Source organism: Tursiops truncatus, chromosome 15, assembly GCF_011762595.2.
Source record: "Tursiops truncatus isolate mTurTru1 chromosome 15, mTurTru1.mat.Y, whole genome shotgun sequence".
Classification (NCBI taxonomy): domain Eukaryota; kingdom Metazoa; phylum Chordata; class Mammalia; order Artiodactyla; family Delphinidae; genus Tursiops; species Tursiops truncatus.
The window spans coordinates 62,573,412-62,590,608 of record NC_047048.1 but is presented as its reverse complement, the minus strand read 5'-3'; the positions used below and the strand labels follow the sequence as shown (position 1 = coordinate 62,590,608).

At 36.5% G+C, this 17,197-nt stretch overlaps 1 protein-coding gene and 1 non-coding gene across 6 annotated transcripts in view; one reads left to right on the top strand and one right to left on the bottom strand.

Annotated features, from left to right (window-relative positions):
- Positions 1 to 17,197, top strand: part of TRPC4AP (transient receptor potential cation channel subfamily C member 4 associated protein) — a 102,500-nt gene that overhangs the window by 28,783 nt on the left and 56,520 nt on the right. The gene's annotated exons all lie outside the window — the stretch shown is intronic.
- Positions 6,954 to 7,082, bottom strand: LOC117308379 (small nucleolar RNA SNORA11). Its single transcript, XR_004522361.1, has one exon. It is a non-coding gene; the product is annotated as a small nucleolar RNA SNORA11 (small nucleolar RNA).

The following is a 17,197-nucleotide window of genomic DNA, read 5'->3' as shown; positions in this document are numbered from 1 at the left end:
TTTGAAGATGCCTGGATGGTGGCTCTTTTCATCACACTACTCAGCTGTTCACAAGGAAAACAAAATCCAGATGATTATTTTTATCTTATTTATTTATAAATTTATTTATTTTTGGCTGCATTGGGTCTTCGTTGCTGCATGTGGGCTTTCTGTAGTTGTGGCGAGTGGGGGCTACTCTACCTGCGGTGCGCGGGCTTCTCACTGCGGTGGCTTCTCTTGTTGCAGAGCGCAGGCTCTAGGCACGCGGGCGTCAGTAGTTGTGGCACGCGGGCTCTAGAGCGCAGGTTCAGTAGTTGTGGTGCACGGGCTTAGTTGCTCCGCAGCATGTGGGATCTTCCTGGACCAGGGCTCGAACCCATGTCCCCTGCATTGGCAGGCAGATACTTTTTTTAAAAAATTTAATTTATTTTTGGCTGTGTTGGGTCGTTGCTGCACATGGGCTTTCTCTAGTTGCGGCGAGCGGGAGCTATTCTTTCATTGAGGTGCACAGACTTCTCATTGCGGTGACTTCTGTTGTTGAGGAGCACGGGCTCTAGGCACACGGGCTTCAGTAGTTGTGGCACACAGGCTCAGTAGTTGTGGCTCGCAGGCTCTAGAGTGCAGGCTTCAGTAGTTGTGGCTCATGGGCTTAGTTGCTCCACGACATGTGGGATCTTCCTGGACCATGGCTTGAACCCATGTCTCCTGCATTGGCAGGCAGATTCTTAACCACTGCGCCACCAAGGAAGCCCCAGCAGGCAGATTCTTAACCACTGCGCCACCAGGGAAGCCCCAGATGTTTATTTTTAAATGAGAGTAAATGCCTTGTGAGACAAACTAGTAGTAGTAAAAGAAATTCCATGTGAAGTTGAGTATTTTGAATACAATTTGGAGGATCTCTGGGTATCATGAACCTTGTAACAAATAACAGCAGTGCCCCCACTTTTCACCCCAAGTTCCACCCTCCCCAGGCAACCACTGCCCACACTGTAGCTGTTTTCTTTTATAGAGGAAGAGTCCAGGAAGCAGGAAAGCCAGCATTGTAAATAACATGCTTATAAGGCTATTTCTTGACTTTACAGTTTTAGAGATTATCTATTTTCTTCCTCTTGTAGAGATTAGGATTTAATTCACAGCACCCTGTGCCACACATTTGGTCTCCATCATTCTTCTTATGTATTTATATCAGTTTTGACTGTTGGTGTTAGGTATTTACATTATGATGATAGTGATGAGATATAATTGTTTATAGCAGAGCCATATAGTATACAACAATTGTATTTGTTCTGTATAATTTGTTTTTCTTAGAGTTAAAAGCTGCCCTTTCTCCCCCTACTTTTTAAATTGAGACACAAATATAGTAGAATTCACCCTTTCAGTGTATAGTTCTACAAGTCTTGACAAGCACACACAGTTGTGTGGCCACCACTACAGTTAGGATTTAGAAATTCCCTTGTAGTAGTCACCCCTTCCTCACCGCCCTCCTTTGGCAACTTCTCATCTGTTTTCTATTCTGTTAATGCCATTTTACTATCATAGAAATGGAATCACTCCATATGTAGCATTTTGAGTCTGGCTTCTTTCACTAGTATAATCATCCTTATAAAATTGCTTTTCTTTTTGTTTACTTACAATTTACTCCCAAATTCTAAAACTCCTACTTTTTTTTTTTTTTTAAGAAATCTTTCTTGGAACCCTCTGTTCTGCAATTTGCACTAGTTATTTGCTAGAACAACTGTATAGCTGAATTCTTGGGATTTCCCTTCACCAAATTCAGGGCATTTTATTTATTTTTCTCATGTTTTGGATCTCTGTTTTCTGAATCCTGTTTTCCTTTTTCTTGGAGTACATTCTCTACTAACATCCTAAGAAAGCCTACATTGGAGGTAACTTTTTTTTAAAGCTTGCGTGTCTGAAAATGTCTTTTATTCTTATACTTGAGTATTTAGTTTAGCTGGGTATAGAATTCTAAGTTGGAAGTTATTTTCCCTTAAATTTTTAATGGCATTATATTATTCCGTTGTCTTTAAGTATTTGGTGTAGCTGTTGAGAGGTTCTGTTCTGATTCCCTGTCCTTTGTGCATGACCTATTTTCCCACTCCTCACTCCCTAAGCATTTTTAGGATCATCTCTCTTTCTGGTATTCTGAAATTTAACTATGATATGCATTGATGAAAGTCTTTCTTTTTATTCATTGTGGGAACACTTTGTGTAGATATACATTAAAATATATAACAACTATAATAAAGTCATGTCTATCACCTGACATTAACTAACCCCCTCTGCAAAATGATTGCACTAAGTGTTCTCTTAGGATCTTCCTTTTTTTTTTTTTTTTTTTTTGTGGTACGCGGGCCTCTCACTGTTGTGGCCTCTCCCGTTGCGGAGCACAGGCTCTGGACGCGCAAGCTCAGCGGCCATGGCTCACGGGCCCAGCCGCTCTGCGGCATGTGGGATCTTCCCGGACCGGGGCATGAACTCGTGTCCCCTGCATCAGCAGGTGGACTCTCAACCACTGCGCCACCAGGGAAGCCCAGGACCTTCCTATTTTTGAAAGACATTTTCTCTCCTGTGAAGTTCGGGCTGTGATTGCTTTGGAGAGCTTCATGGAATAGGTGAAACTTGAGTTGTTTCTGAAGAATGAGTAGAATTTTAACAGTAGCAGAGGTATTTCTGACACTAAGAACACCACTGAGAAAGTCCTCATAACCAGCCATTAGAAGATGGAAGAGAAAGTGAAGTGCTCCTGTGGGACATAGGTGGGAGATAAGTTTAGATATTTGGAAATAGAGTGGGGAGGGTAACTAACATTTATTGAGCATACACAGTTTGTCATTGTGCAGATACTTGGTTTTTTTTTTTAAGTTTATTGTTAAATATTTGACCTATGAAAAGCTGTAATAAGTAATGCCAGTGTGTTGCAACAATAAACATGTACCCACGACCAAATTTGAGGAGTTACCAATACATTTAATGCCCCTTTCATGTCAGTCCCTCCCTGCCAGAGGTGCTTCTTTTGAGTAGATAACATATGCACATGTACAAAAGGGTTACAGAGAAAAATAAGTCTCCCTTGCAAACAGCCTATTACCACCTCTACTAGCACGCTCCAGTTCTACTCCCAGAGGCAGCCATGGTTTTGATTTCTTGTGTATCTCTCTATATAAGCTTCGGAAAGCAAATATGTCTCTATATGTTTGTTCTTACACAAGTGATACTATACACACTGTTGTGCATCGAGCTTTTTTCCCTTAAAATATATTTTAGAGATCCTTCCATAATCAGTACATACAGATTATTTTGTTTTAGGTGTTTACAAAACTTTTTGTGTTGAAATATACAAAAAAAAATGCACAAAAAGTAAAGAACAGCCCAATGCAACTTCCAACATTGCATTTAGTTGTACTAGTTTTCATGCTTTATGTAAATAGAATCAAACTGTGTACTGAGTCTGCCTTCTTTCAGTCAACATTGTGAAATTCATCCATGATGATGGGTGAAGCTGTAGTTCATTCATTTTCATTTCTGTATAGTATTCTGTGGTATTAAACCACAGTTAATTCATTGTACTTTTGATGAGTATTTGGGATCTTTCCAGTTTTTGGCTATCGTGAATAATGCTTATGTGAACATTCTTGTACATGTCTCTTGATGTGTATATGCACAATTTCTTTTGGGTATATACTTAGAAGTAGAATTGCTGGGTTATAGGATATACATAGGTTCAGCATCAGCAGCTGTTGCTGAACAGTTTCCCAAGTGGTTGTATTAATTTACAATCCCACCAGCAGTGTATATGAGTTGCTGTTGTTCCATGTGCTCGCTAACCTATGGTGCTGCCAGTCTTTTTAATTTTAGTCATTCTAGTGTGTGAGCAGTAGAATCTCATTATGGTTTTAGTTTGTGTTTCCCTCATGACTCATGAAGTTAAGCACCTTTTCAGAAGTTTACTGGCCATTTGGACATTCTGTCTTGTGGATTACCTGTTCAAATCTTTTGCACATTTTTCTGGTGGGGTTTTTCGTTCTTTTTTTTTAATTGATTTGAAGTTCTTTTTATTCGCTAGATAAGAGCTCTTTGTGGTGATGTTTTGCAGATATCTTCTCTTATTTGGTGGCTTGCCTTTTTAGTCTCTAAAAAGATCTTTTGATGAACAGAAGTGCTTTATTTTAATACAACTCATTGTATAACTATTTTCCTTTATGGTTAGTGCTTTATGTATTCTGTTTAATAAATCTTTGCCTACCCTTCTATTTATCTTCTAGAAACTTTATTGTTTCGCCTTTTCCATTTAAACATACACTCCACTTGGAATTTATTTTTGGATGTGGTGTGAGCTTTTCAATAGAGATACCAAGTTGACCTGTTATTTATTGAAAAGTCTTTTTTGTCCGTCCAGTGCTCTGTAGTGTTTGTTTTCACATCTGTTTCATGTCTGTTCTATTTCTCTGGTCTGTCCATTTACCCTTACACTGAAATCACATTGTCCTATTTTCTGTAACTTTATGTGTGTTGATTTTGGTTATAGAATATTGAATCAGAAGAGTAGCTTCTCCTACTTATCTTCAAGATTTCTTTGGCTCTTCTAGCCCCTTTGCCATTTCCATATACATTTTAGAATGAGCTTGTACATTTTTACAAAAAAATTTTGATTGGGATTGCCTTCAATCTATTCAGTACAACACATTCATTCTCTCTCTCCTGCCCTTACTCCTCTTTTTCTCTGATCTGGTCTCCCTTAATCTCTCTTGATAATGTCTTATGTATGTAGTTTTCTATATAGTGGTCTTGCATAACTTTTGTTAGATTTATTCCTTGGCATTTGACATGATTTGATGGTATCGTAAATAGTGTTTTTTAAATTGCATCTTCTCACGATAGCTGTAAGATAAAAACAAGATTGATTTTTCTATTGCTTCAGCATTTATATTGCTCTATATTTTAATACTTTACCTTTAGGTTATTTTGGATTGTATATGTATACAGTCATCTGCGAATATCATATCTGCAAATGAAGCTTTTATCCTTTCCAATCTTACATCTTTTTTTTTTTTTCCTTGCCTAAATGTGCTGTTTGGGATGCTCCAGTACAGTGAATTGAATTGGCATGTTCCTGATCTAAGAGGGAGAGCCTTAAACATTTAACCATTAAGTATGATGTTTGCTGAAGATGTTCTGTAGATACTGTTATTAGTTCACTTCTTTCCTGAGTTTGAGTTTATGATGTTGAATTCTATCAGAATGCTTTTTCTGCATTGAGATGTTCATATAATTGTTTTCCTTGTGTTATTAATGTGAATTACATTGAGTACAATTTTCAAATATTAAACCAAATCTGAATTTCTGATTCAAAATTTCATCCTTTTTAGATTGCTAAATTTGATTCACTAATTTTTTTATTAGGATTTTTATCCTTCTGTGTTCATGAGTGAAAGTAGCCTATAATTTTCCTTTCACCGGGTTTTGGTGTCAAGTTTATCCTGGCCACTAGTCATAGCTTTAGTTGGACCCCACGAATTTTGATCTGTAGTGTTTTCAGTGTCATTTATTTCAGAATATTTTCAAATTTCTACTTTGATTTCTTCTTTGACCTATGCATTTTTTAGAAGAGGTATTTCTTAATTTCCAAACATTGGAGTTTTATAATTATCTTTCTGTTACAGATTTTAGGCTGACTGCACTGCAGTCAGGGAACATAGTTTGTATTTCAGTTCATTTAAATATGTTGAATTTTGCTCCATGGCCTAGCAACTGGTCATTTTGTAAACGTTCTGTGTACTTGCAAAGAATGTGTAGTGAGTAGTTATTAGATGTAGTGTCAATTTCTGCAGTGAAGCCATCTGGGATTTTGATAGGAACTGCAATGAATCAATATTGAGGGTATTAACATATTAGAAATATTAAGCCTTCCAATCTTTGAACATGGATGACTTTCCATTTATTTAGGTTTTCTTTACTTCTTTAATTTCTTTCAATGATGTTTTGTAGTTTCATTGTACAAGTCTTGTATCCCTTTTGTTAAATTTATTTGTAAGTACTTTATTCTTTTGATGATGTTATAAATGGGATTGCTTTCTCTTTTTTTGAGATTAATTTGTGCTTTTATTTGCCAGTATAAATACAGTAGCTGGCAATTTTTTAATCTAAAAAGTACATTTTATATCACAGTCCAACACACACACATATATAATATGTATACATATGTAAAAGTGAAACAAAATTTTGCCAAAAACGTCTACCCTGTGTGTTAATTCTTTTTAAGACTTTTTTTTTTTTAACCAAGGCTGAACTGCCCTGACACATCATAATCACCAAAGTTCCTAGTTCATCTTAGGGTTCACTATAATGAAGTGAATAGTGTTGCACGTTCTATGGGTTTGGACAAAAGTATGGTGACATAAAATCATTATAATGTCATACAAAGTATTTTCACCACTCATAGAAACATCTGTACTCTGTGTATTCATCTCCCCTCTCCCCCCAAACTCCTGGCAACCATTGATCTTTTTATTGTCTCCATTGTTTTGCCTTTTCCAGGATGGCATATAGTTGGAATCTATTTTTCTTTTTTCCTTGAAGATAGGGGTTCAAAGCCCTAATGCCTATAAGACCACTCATGGCCCACCCGTGCATAGACCAGACAGGCTCTAGGTGGCAAACTCCCCCACTAAATACTGTAGATTTCCGGGCTTCCCTGGTGGCGCAGTGGTTGAGAGTCTGCCTGCCGATGCAGGGGACACCGGTTCGTGCCCCGGTCCGGGAGGATCCCACATGCCGTGGAGTGGCTGGGCCCGTGAGCCATGGCCACTGGGCCTGCACGTCCAGAGGCTGTGTTCCGCAGTGGGAGAGGCCACAACGGTGAGAGGCCCGTGTACCACCAAAAAAAAAAAAAAAAAAAAAATGTAGATTTCCTTCCAGTACTGAGCCCTGTCCCACTGGTCCTGCCTGGTAGCCACATAAAAGTGCAGGGGGATACATATTGGGTATTTGTTCATAGGAAGGCCACAAGTTTTGTGCCCCTTGTCACAGTGAACCCAGGTTCCTGTTGGGTGTGTTGTAAACAGATGAGCCATTTCTTCAGACCCCTGCTCTGAGCACACCTATGGGATTGCTTTCTTATTTTTACTTTTGGATTCTTCATTGCAGGTGTATAGAAATTCAGGTGATTTTTCTATATTGATTTCGTATCCTGCAGTCTTGCTGAACTTATTTATTAGCTCTAATTGTGTGTGTGTGTGTGTGTGTGTGTGTGTGTGTGTGTGTGTGTGTAGGGGTTCCTTAGTATATTCTATATACAAGATGATAGCATCTGTAAATATCATTTTACAAATTCCTTTTCAATCTGCATGCCCTTATTTCTTTTTCTTGCCTTGTTGCTCTGGCTAGAATCTCTAGTACAATGTTAAATAGAAGTGGTGAGGGTTAACGTATGTGTCATTTTCTTGATCATTTTGGGAACTCATTCAGGCTTTCAGTTTTTTTAAAAGTAGAGTCCATACTTTATTCAGATATCCCCAATTTTTCTTTTCTTTTTTTATTTGAAGTATAGTTGATTTACAATATCATATTGTTTCAGGTGTACAACATAGTGATTCAGTATTTTTATGGATTATACTCCATTTAAAGTTACTATAAAATAATGGCTATATTTCCCTGTGCTGTACAAAATATCCTTGTTGCTTATTTATTTTATACATAGTAGTTTGTATCTCTTATTGTCTCTCCCCTCTTTCCACTGGTAACCACTAGTTTGTTCTCAGTATCTGTGAGTCTGTTTCTGTTTTGTTATATTCATTCGTTTTATTTTTTATTAAAAAAAATTTTTATTGGAGTATAATTGCTTTGCAATGTTGTGTTAGTTTCCGCTGTACAGTGAAGTGAATCAGCTATATGTATACATATATCCCCTCCCTCTTGGACCTCCCACCCCCACCCCGAACCCATCCATCTAGGTCATCAGAGAGCACCGAGCTGAGCTCCCTGTGCTACAGCAGGTTCCCACTAGCTATCTGTTTTACACATGATAGTGTATTTATGTCAAACCTAATCTCCCAATTCATCCTGCCTCCCCTTCCCCCCCATGTCCACACGTCCGTTCTCTAGGTCGACATTTCTATTCCTGCCCTGCAAATAGGTTCATCTGTACCATTTTCCTAGATTCCATATATATGTGTTTTACTCTTTCTGATTTACTTCACTCTGTATGACAGACTCTAGGTCCATCCACATCTCTACAAATGACCCAATTTCATTTCTTTTTATGGCTGAGTAATATTCTGTTATATATGTGTACCACATCTTCTTCACCCATTCATCTTTCGATGGACATTTAGGTTGTTTCATGTCCTGGCTATTGTAAATAGTGCTGCAGTAAACATTGGGGTACATGTGTCTTTCTGAATTATGGTTTTCTCAGGGTATATGCCCAGTAGTGGGATTGCTGGGTCATATGGTAGTTCTATTTTTAGCTTTTTAAGGAACTTCCATACTGTTCTCCACAGTGGCTATATCAATTTACATTCCCACCAACGGTGCAAGAGGGTTCCGTTTCTCTGCACCCTCTCCAGCATTTATTGTTTGTAGATTTTTTGATGGGCCATTCTGACCAGTGTGAGGTGATACCTCATTGTAGTCTTGATTTGCATTTCTCTAATAGTGATGTTGAGCATCTTTTAATGTGCCTCTTGGCCATCTGTATGCCTTCTTTGCTGAAATGTCTATTTAGGTCTTCTGCCCATTTTTTGATTGGGTTGTTTGTGTTTTTTTTTTGATATTGAGCTGCATGAGCTGTTTGTATATTTTGGAGGTTAATCCTTTGTCTGTTGCTTCGTTTGCAAATATTTTCTCCCATTCTGTGAGTTGTCTTTTCGTCTTGTTTATGGTTTCCTTTGCTGTGCAAAAGCTTTTAAGTTTAATTAGGTCCCATTTGCTTATCTTTGTTTTTATTTTCATTACTCTAGGAGGTGGGTCATAAAAGATCTTGCTGTGTTTTACATTATTGAGTGTTTTTCCTATGTTTTCCTCTAAGAGTTTTATAGTGTCTGGTCCTACATTTAGGTCTTTAATCCATTTCGTGTTTATTTTTGTGTATGGTGTTAGGGAGTATTCTAATTTCATTCTTTTACATGTAGTTGTCCATTTTTCCCAGCACCATTTATTGAAGAGGCTGTCTTGTTTCCATTGTATATTCTTGCCTCCTTTGTCATAGATTAGGTGACTATACATGTGTGGGTTTATCTCTGGGCTTTCTATCCTGTACCATTGATCTATATTTGTTTTTGTGCCAGTACCATACTGTCTTGATTACTGTAGCTTTGTAGTATAGTCTGAAGTTGGGGAGCCTGATTCCCTCAGCTCCGTTTTTCTTTCTGAAGATTGCTTCGGCTATTCGGGGTCTTTTTTGTGTTTCCATACAAGTTGTATGATTTTTTGTCCTAATTCTGTGAAAAATGCCATTGGTAATTTGATAGGGATTGCATTGAATCTGTAGATTCCTTTGGTTAGTATAGTCATTTTCACGATATTGATTCTTCCAATCCAGGAACATGGTATATCTCTCCATTTGTTTGTGTCATCTTTGATTTCTTTCATCAGTGTTTTATAGTTTTCTGAGTACAGGTCTTTTGCCTCCTTAGGTAGGTTTATTTCTAGGTATTTTATTCTTTTTGTTGCAGTGGTAAATGGGAGTGTTTCCTTAATTTCTCTTTCTGATCTTTTGTTGTTAGTGTATAGGAATGCAAGATATTTCTGTGCATTAATTTTGTATCCTGCAACCTTACCAAATTCATTGATTAGTTGTAATAGTTTTCTGGTGACATCTTTATGATTTTCTATGGATGGTATCATGTCATCTGCAAACAGTGACAGTTTTACTTTTTCTTTTCCAATTTGTATTCCTTTTATTTCTTTTTCCTTTCTGATTCCTGTGGCTAGGACTTCCAACTGTGTTGAATAATAGTGGCCAGAGTGGACATCCGTGTCTTGTTCCTGATCTTAGAGGAAATGCTTTCAGTTTTTCACCCACACCATCACCAGAATGATGCTTGCTGTGGGTTTGTCGTATATTGCCTTTATTATGTTGAGGTAGGTTCCCTCTATGACCACTTTCTGGAGAGTTTTTATCATAAATGGGTGCTGGATTTTGTCAGAATCTTTTTCTGCATCTGTTGAGGTGATCATATGCTTTTTTCCTTTAATTTTTAATATGGTGTATCACATTGTTTTGCACATGTTGAAGAATCCTTGCATCCTTGCGATAAATCCCACTTGATCATGGTGTATGATCTTTTTATATATATGTATATAAATTTATTTATTTGTTTATTTATTGGCTGCGTTGGGTCTTCATTGCTGTGTGTGGGCTTTCTCTAGTTGCAGTGAGTGGAGGCTACTCTTCATGCAGTGCGTGGGCTTCTGATTCTGATGGCTTCTCTTGTTAGCATGGGCTCTGGGTGTGCGGGCTTCAGTAGTGTGGCTCAGTAGTTGTGGCTTGCAGGCTCTAGAGTGCAGGCTCAGTAGTTGTGGCGCGTGGGCTTAGTTGCTCCGCGACATGTGGGATCTTCCCAGACCAGGGCTCGATCCCACGTCCCCTGCATTGGCAGGCGGATTCTTAACCACTGCGCCACCAGGGAAGTCCAGTGTATGATGTTTTTAATGTGTTGTTGGTTTCGGTTTGCTGGTATTTTGTTGAGGATTCTTGCATCTATGTTCATCGATGATATTGGTATGTAATTTTCTTTTTTTGTGATATCTTTGTCTGGTTTTGGTATCAGGGTGATGGTGGCCTCATAGAATGAGTTTGGGAGTATTCCTCCATCTGCAGTTTTTTGGAAGAGTTTGAGAAGGATAGGTGTTAACTCTTCTCTAAATGTTTGATAGAATTCACCTCTGAAGCCATCTGGTCCTGAACTTTTGTCCATACTTTATTCAGATTTCCCCGGTTTTTCTTTTTCTTTTTTTAATTGAAGTGTAGTTGATTTACAGTATCATATTGTTTCAGGTGTACAACATAGTGATTCAGTATTTTTACGGATTATACTCTGTTTAAAGTGACTGTAAAATAATGGCTATATTTCCCTGTTCTATACAAACTATCCTTGTTGCTTATTTATTTTATACATAGTAGTTTGTATCTCTTATTGCCCCTCCCCTCTTTCCACTGGTAACCACTAGTTCACAGTATCTCAGTCTGTTTCTGTTTTGTTATATTCATTCGTTTTATTTTTTAGATTCCACATATGAGTGATATACAGTATTTGTTTTTCTCTGTCTGACTTAGTTCACTAAGCATAATACCTTCTAGGTCCTTTCATCCTTTTTTATTGCTGAGCATGTTGTATATTGATTTTGTATCCTGCAACCTTGTATTCTGTTGTATATATATATATCACATATTCTTTATCCATTCGTCTGTTGATGGACGCTTAGGTTGCTTCCATTTCTTGGCTATTGTAAATAGTGCTGCTATGAACATTGGGGTGCATGTTTCTTTTTGAATTACTATTTTCGTTTTCCTCAGATATACAGCCAATAGTGGAATTGTTGTATCATGCAGTAATTCTGTTTTCAGTTTTTTGAGGAATCTCTATACTGTTCTCTGTACTGACTGAAACAATTTACATTCCCACCAACAGTGTTCTAGGGTTCCCTTTTCTCCACATCCTCCTGTGAACTGATATCTTACTGTGGTTTTGTATTGCATTTCTCTGATGATTAGCAATGTTGAGCATCTTTTCATGTGCCTCTTGGCCATGTTTAGTCTTCTTTGAAAAAAATGTCTATTTAGGTCTTCCACCCATTTTTAAATTGGGTTGTTTATATTTTTTTCCTCTATTCTCTTAAAGTATAGTTGACTTACAATGTTAAGCTAGTTTCTGCTAATTGGGTTGTTTGTATTTTTGATTTGAGTAGTATGAACTGTTTATATATTTTAGATATTAATACCTTATCAGTCATATATTTGCAGATATTTTCTCCCATTCAGTAGGTTATGCCTTTTCATGTTGTTGATGGTTTCCTTTGCTGTGCAAAGGCTTTTAAGTTTGATCAGGTCCCATTTATTTATTTTTGCTTTTGTTTCTTTTGCCTTAGGAGACTGGTACAAAAACATACTGCTATGATTTATGTCAACGTGTGTTCTGTCTGTGTTCTCTTCTGGGGTTTTATGGTTTCCAGTCTTACATTTAGGTCTTTAATCCATTTGAGTTTATTTTTTATATGGTGTGAGAAAATGTTCAAATTTTTTAAAAATTTATTTTATTGAAGTATAGTTGTTTTACAGTGTTTGTTACAGATTTCATTGTTTATCACGTAGCTGTACAGTTTTCCCAACACCACTTATGGAAGAGACTGTCTTTTCTTATTGTATATTCTTTTTTCCTTTGTTGTAAATTAATTGACCATAAGTGTGGGGGTTTATTTCTGGGCTCTCTATTCTGTTCCACTGATCTGTATGTCTGCATGTATGTGCCAGTACTGTGCAGTTTTGGTTACTGTGGTTTTGTACTATAGTCTCAAATCAGGGATTGTGTTATCTCCAGCTTTGTTCTTTTTTCCTCAGGATTGCTGTGGGAATACAAGGTCTTTTGTGGTTCCATATAAATTTTAGGAATTTGTTCTAGTTCTGTGAAAAATGCCATGGGTATTTTGATAGGGATTGCATTAAATCTGTAGATTGCTTTGGATGTATGGACATTTTAACAATATCATTCTAATCTAAGAACACAGGATATCTTTCCATTTCTATGTATCAACCTTAATTTCCTTCATAAGTGTTTTATAGTTTTCCGAGTATGTGTCTTTTATCTCCTTGGTTAAGTTTATTTCTAGGTATTCTTTTTGGTATGATTTTAAGTGCAATTGTTTTCTCTTTCTGATAGTTCATTATTAGTGTATATAAAAGCAACAGATTTCTGTATGTTAATCTTGTGTTCTGCAACTTTATTGAATTCATTTATTCTAATAGTTTTTTGGTGGAAATTTTAGGGTTTTCTATATATCGTGTCATGTCATCTGCAAATAGTGACAGTTTTACTTCTTTCCTTCCACTCTGGATGCCTTTTATTTCTTGTCTGATTGCTGTGGGTATGGCTTCCAATACTACATTAAATAGAAGTAGCAAGAGTGGCATCCTTGTCTTTTTCCTGATTTCAGAAGACAATCTCTCAGCTTTTCACTGTTGAGTATGATGTTAGCTGTGGGTTTGTCATAAATGACCTTTATTATGTTGAGATATGTTCTCTGTATTACCAACTTTGACAAGAGTTTTTATCATGAATGTATGTTGAATTTTGTGAAATGCTTTTTCTGTATCTATTGAGACGATCATGTGATTTTTTATCCTTTTCTTTTGTTAATGTGGTGTATCACTGATTGATTTGCAGATATTGAACCATCCTTGCATCTCTGGAATAAATCTCACTTTATCATGATGTATGATCACTTTTATATATTGTTGAATTTGGTTTGCTAGTATTTTGTTGAGGATTTTTGCATCTATATTCATCAGAAATATTGGCCTGTAATTTTGTTTTGTAGTGTCTTTGGTTTTGATATCAGGGTAATGGTGGCCTGGTAGAAGGAATTTGGGAGTGTTCCATCCTCTCCAATTTTTTGGAATAGTTTGAGTATAGGTATTATTTCTTCTTTATATGTTTGGTAGAATTCTCTTGTGAAGCTGTCTGGTCCTGGACTTCTGTTTGCTGGAAGTTTTTTAAATTTCAAATTCAGTTACACTATTAGTGATCAAGCTGTTCAGATTGTCTGTTTCTTCCTGATTCAGTATTGGAAGGTTGTATGTTTCTAGAAATTTGTCCATTTCTTCTAGGTTGTCCAACTTGTTGGCACATAACTGATCATAATATTCGCTTGTGATTTTTTTGTATCTCTGATATCAGTTGTTATTTCTCCTCTTTCATTTCTTATTTTGTTTATTTGGGTCCTCTCTCTTTCTGGCTAAAGGCTTAACAGTTTTGTTTTATCTTAAAAAAAAACTAGATCTTGGTTTCATTGATCTTTTCTATTTTTTTTTTTTTTTTTTGGTTTCTCTTATATATTTCCTCTCTGATTTTTATTATTTCCTTCCTTCTGCGACTTTGGGCTTTGTTTGTTCTTCTTTCTAATTCCTTTAGATAGTAGGTTAGGTTCTTTATTTGAGATTTTTGTTTTGTTTCTTGATATAGGCCTGTATCACTATAAACTCCCTTCTTAGAACTGCTTTTGCTGCATCTCAGATTTTAGAATGTTGTGTTTCCATTTTCATTCTTTGGGTATTTTCTGATTTCCTCTTTGATTTCTTCAGTGACCCATTGGTTTTTTGGTAGTTTATTTTAGTCTCCACCTGTTTGTGTTTTTTCCCCATTTTTCTTGTAATTGGTTTCCAGTTTCATACTGTTGTGGTCAGAAAAAATGCTTGACATAATTATCTATGCACTTAAATTTGTTGAGACTAGTTTTGTGGCCTAGCATGTGGTCTTTCCTGGAGAATGTTCCATGTGCACTTGAAAAGAATGTATGTTCTTTTTTTGGATGGACTGTCCTGTAGATACCTATTAAGTACAACTGGTCTAATGTGTTATTTAAGACCACTGTTTCATTATTGATTTTCTGTGTCAGTGATCTGTCTATTGATGTAAGTGGGGTGTTAAATCCCCTACTGTTATTGTGTTATTGTCAACTTCTCCTTTTATGTTTGTTAATGTTTGCTTTATGTATTTAGGTTCTTCTGTATTAAGTGAATATATGTAAATGAGTGTTATATTCTCTCTTCTGTTGATTCTTTTACTATTATATAATGCCCTTCTTTTTTTGTTATATACTTTGCTTTAAAGTCTATTTTGTCTGATATGAGTATTCTTTCTTGTTATTTCCGTTTGCATGAAATGTCTTTTTCCATCCCCTCACTTTCAGGTGTGTTTTTAGCTCTGAAATGAGTCTTTTATAAGCAACATATAGATGGGTCTTGGTTTTTTATCCAGTCAGTCACCCTATGTCTTTTGATTGGAGCATTTAGTCCATTGACATTTAAAATGATTATTGATAGGTATGTACTTATTGCCTTGTATGTACTTATTGTTACTTTTTTTTTTAAACGATCAGGGCCTTCTTTCCTTTTTTAAAAAAATTTATTTATTTTTGGCCACGTTGGGTCTTCGCTGCTGCGTGTAGGCTTTTCTCAAGTTGCGGTGAGCAGAGGCTACTCTTTGTTGCAGTGCGCGGGCCTCTCATTGCAGTGGCTTCTCTTGTTTCAGAGCACAGGCTCTTGGCACGTGGGCTTCAGTAGTTGTGGTGTGCGTGCTCTAGATCTCAGGCTCAGTGGTTGTGGCGCATGGGCTTAGTTGCTCTGCAGCATGTGGGATTTTCCCAGATCAGGGATTGAACCTGTGTCCCCTGCAATGGCAGGCAGATTCTTAACCACTGCACCACTAGGGAAGTCCCTATTGTTACTTGTTTTCTGGTTGTTTTGTAGTTCTCCTCTGTTCTCTTTTTCTTCTTTTAGTTTCTTCCTTTGTGGTTTGACGATTTTCTTTAGTGGCATGCTTATGTTCCTTTTTCTCTAGTGTTTGTGTATCTATTTTAGGTTTTGATTTGTGGTTACTATGACATTCATATATGTTGACTTTTAACTGTATTGACTTGTTTTAAACTAATAGTCATGTAAGTTCAAATGCATTCTAAAAGATCTGCATTTTTTTACTCCTCTCCCTCACATTTTGTTTTTGATGTCATGGTTTTATATCTTTATGTTTATCCCTTTATTGTTTATTATAGTTACAGTTGACTTTACAGTTTTTTGTCTTTTAATTTTCATATAGCTTATTTAAGTGGTTGATCCTCAGCCTTTACAATATATTTGCCTTTCAGGCTTTCACCATTAATTATGATGATAGCTGTGGAATTTTGATTAATGCCCTTTATCAGATTGATTACATTGATTAGTTTTCATGTTTGACCCAACCTTGCATTCCTGACATGCATCTTGCTTTGTCTGTTGTATAATCCTTTTTACATATTGTTGGACTTGGTTTGCTGGCACAGCTGATCCTTGAACAATAGGTTTGAATTCCATGAGTCCACTTATACGTGGATTGTTTTCAATAAATACTTAACTGCAGTACTACATGATCTGCGGTTGGATCTGTGGATGTGGAACCGTTTATACAGGGCTGATTGTAAAATTCAACTGTATGGGCAGTTGTCACCCCTAACCCCCATGTTGTTCAAGGATCAGCTATTTTGCTGGGCGTTTTTGTGTTTATATTCATCAGAGATATTGTTCTATAAGTTTTCTTTTAATGTCTTTGTTTGGTTTTGGTATCAGGATAATAGTAGCCTCATAGAATGAGTTGGGACCTGTTCCCTCCTCTTCTGTTCTATGGAAGAGTCTGTGAAGTATTTGCTAATTTCTCTTTAAATGTTCAGTAGAATTTACCAGTGAAGCATCTGGACTTGGGCTTTTCTTTGTGGGTAGTTTCTTTCCTTCCTTACTTGCTCCCTCCCTCCCTTTCTTCCTTTCCTATTAAATTACTAATTTGATCTCTTTAATTGTTGTAGGTATGTCAGATTTTCTGTTTCTTCTTGAGTCAGTTTCTGTTGTTTGTGTCTTTCTGGGAATCTGTATATTTCATCTAAGTTATGTAGTTTGTTGGCATACAGTTGCTCCTAGTACTTCCTTGTAAACCTTTTTATTTCCTTAAAATTGGTAGTATTGTCCCCTCTTACATTCCTGAATATAGTTGAGTCAGTGTGAGTTGGTCACTGTAACTATTTTCAATATTGTTGGTTTTTCAAAGAACCAAATTTGATTTTGTTGATTATTCTCCGTTATTTTTCTTTTCTCTATATCACTTATTTTTGCAATGATCTTTTTAATTTCCTTGTGCTTGCTTTGGGTTTGGTTTATTCCTTTTTTCTCCTAGTTTCTTATTGTGGAAGATAAGATCATCTGAGATCCTCTCTCCTTTTTAATATAAATGTTTCTAACTATAAATTTGTCTGTAAGCACTGCTTTTGCTGAGTCCCGTGAAACCATTATCGTCTTCTCTTTCTTTCCTTTCAAGGAAGGGAAAGATGTTTTTTCATAGTTCTGGGGCTTGCCTTGATTTGAGCTTGCTTGAAGTATATAAAATTTCTGATAATCATTTAGACCTACGGAAGTGGTAATTTCCTATGGTTCACCCTAATACAAATTACTTTCACAAACATCTCATTACCTCCCATT